Source organism: Chelonoidis abingdonii, chromosome 19 (assembly GCF_003597395.2).
Source record: "Chelonoidis abingdonii isolate Lonesome George chromosome 19, CheloAbing_2.0, whole genome shotgun sequence".
NCBI classification, from domain to species: domain Eukaryota; kingdom Metazoa; phylum Chordata; order Testudines; family Testudinidae; genus Chelonoidis; species Chelonoidis abingdonii.
This window is the reverse complement of record NC_133787.1, coordinates 34765058-34768129: the sequence shown is the minus strand read 5'-3', so window position 1 is coordinate 34768129 and position 3072 is coordinate 34765058.

The following is a 3072-nucleotide window of genomic DNA, read 5'->3' as shown; positions in this document are numbered from 1 at the left end:
GCCCCGAGGAGCTTCTAGCTGCAAACTTTCCAAGAAAACAAGTACTCTCATTGTGTACCCTCCCCCACCCCCAAGGAGCTGTACCCTATTTCTACAGGGTGGTTTATTCTCTGAGGGAGGCTTTGGGTTTCCAGAAGGATATTATTTAAAAACACGATAAACAAACGGATGTGGTCATTAAAACAAGTTGACTTTAGCTTTCATTTGAAGGTTGATTTAAATTAGGGGAAGAGGGGGCCACTGGGGGAAGAGGAGCCTGCCAGCGCTGGGAATGAGTTGGAAATGCTGTGCCCAGGGGAAAGGAGTTTATTTAAGGAATATGGAATGAATGGCTGGCTTACAGTGCCATACAATGTGTGGAATTGAGCAGGGACTGGATTTGAGACTTATCTTGGATAACAAGATAGGGCCTTATTTTCAAACTTGATTGCAGAAATAACTATTTAGGCACTTACATTCCTGTTTTAGCCACTTAAATCCAACCCTAGGTGCCTCTAGAGAAGCAGGTAGCTGCTGATTCCTGAATTTAGGCCCTAATCCTGAGGCACCCACATTTGAAGATTGGATTCACAAATGCCAGTGGGAAATCCCATGTTTTATGCTCTCTGTGGTTTGGGTGCAACATAATACTTATGGAACGTTAAAATGATTTCAAGTGTTTGTCACAGACCATGCACTTACGGGCCAGTCCTGCTCCCCACACTCCCAACAAGCATAGAACAAGGGCAATTCCATTGCCCCAAGTGTGGGGAGAGGATTTGAAGCAGCTGCCAGGGCTATGTGGAACCCTGCACTTTGTGCAGTGCAGATCTGCAGGGGGTCCCTGCACAGCAGTGTCCAGGAAGTATTTGGAGGTGAGGCCTGGGCAGAGGATCCCATACTGTATAACTCCTCCCCGGAGTGAGTGAGTGAGTTAGCATCACAGAGTCTAATCAGGCCATTAGGCTACGGCTTTGGTGGAACAGTTCTACTGCCATAGATTGGCTTTGATGGGAGGACTCACTCTTCCCTCTGCAGATCTTCCCAGAACCCAGCTGAGTTTCTAGGCCTGGGCCCTGCCCCTTAAGGACAAATTCTGAACTCTTTACTCAGTCTAAACCTAGGCAAAATTTCCTGTGAATTCAGTGGAGCAGGAGTTACAAAGGGCACTGTTGGGGGCCAGTGTGTACTCCCCATAATAAGCCTGCCTGATCTGTGCTGCTCCTGTACCACTGGGACCTGCTGATTAGCAGGACATTGTTTTGCCTGCTTTGCGACCATGGTAGGAAAATGACAGTGAAACAATGGAGTTTTCAGCCAGAGGGGGGATAGACCTCCTTTGACCCCTCCCCTCAGGAGAATGACCTTAACCACCTGCCTACAGAGGCCAGGGTGAGTGGTCCAGGGGAGGAGACATTATTCCTTTAACACTGGTCTGTTGCCAGGGATGGAAAGCAGAATACTGTCAGTGGTCACTGTGAGCTGGCCTCCCTGGTTGTCGATAGTGACAGTAGGACCCCATGGAGCAGTCCCCCTTCCAGCAGCTCAGGAGATGTGCTCCTTCTCTGTCCAAGAGTCTTGAAAAGTATTTTGAACTGAATCATCAGTATCTTGCTGCTCCTAGAAACAGGCCCATTCTTGTTGTGTCACTTCCAGGTCTGCTTTATCTTATGCTGGGCACAGGCCAGGAACAGCAATTCCTGGCTCTGGGGACAGGGCCGTCCCTAGGGGGAGTTGGGGCCCGGGGGTGAAGTGATGAATGCTTCACTTCCGGGACCAACAGCGCTGGCCAATCGCATTGGCCTGCGGGGCTCCCCAAAGTGCGGGGCCCGGAGCGGTCGAACGTATCTAGGAGCCTTCCCAGGCCCTTTTAAATCACCTGGCCCCGCCCAGGCAATTGGCCCCCCATCGGCAGGTCTGGCTGGGCCTGCTGTTGGCCTATGATCCTGAGAATGCAAAGCTGCCTTAACCCCTGTTCTCCCACCTCCCCAGTTGTGATGTATGAGTCTTAGCCACAGCCGAGGATCTAGGCCCTTCTTTTCCACGGTTCATGGAAGGCTCGGTCTTACTGCTCTCTGGAGTCTTTAGAGCTAAGCCGGTGTGGATGAACAGTGTTGTTGTAGCTGAATTGGTTCCAGGATATTAGAGAGACAAGGTGGGTGAGGTCATATCTTTTATTGGACCAACTTCTGCTGGTGAAAGACACAGTCTTGTGTAGCTCAGAAGCTTGCCTCTCTCACCAACAGAAGTTAGTCCAATAAAAGATATTGCCTCATGCCCCTTGCCTCTCCAATGTGCTCTCTTAGACCATTCTAGAAAGCTCTTCCTTCACTTTGGGAAGCAGAGGCATTCCCACCTTCTAAGTTGTGCTGAGCACCTAAGGGCTGGCTCTCCTTGAAGGAGGCTATTTGCCACAAAAGCCTTCACTGCTTCCTCTGTGTTTAATAACGCCCATCTCGCGGCTGTGGGTCAGTCTAGCAGGTTACTTTCAGTTACTCTACTGATGGCAAAGGCATCAGGCCCATAACTCCATGTCTTTATAGTCAGTGAGGGCCTTGAACTGACCCATTTCCTTCCCTGGGAAATTGAGCCCCATCCTGGGTAGTTCCAGTGCCAAAGTTAGAGCCCATCATCCTGTGTCTCTTTACAAATCTCCATCACCTCTACCCCTGAATCAATCCTAAATTTCGACTGAAATCAGTCGCCAGCATAAACCTGGAGTAGTGCCGTGATGGCTCAGATATTTAAGTACCTACAAAGACAAATTCATCCCTCATATAAATCAATCAATCATCTGCTCGTGGCAGGATTTAGAATCTGTTGGAAAGCTTGAATAGCAAGATTTGTCTTCAGCTGACATGATTATATGCCTCAAACTGTTTTCATTCTTTTTAGAATGCAGTTCCTCCTTTTGTTGCTGTTAATAATAAAGAACACTTTGATAAAGCTTTGATCACACACAATTGCTAACATCTGAGTATTCTGCCTATTGTGTGTTGGGTGATAAATGACAGGACCGAATGCTTAGAAGAAACAAGTGATTTTTATTAAAGTTTTTCCACTTTATCTACATGCTTGTGTAGATATTTCTCT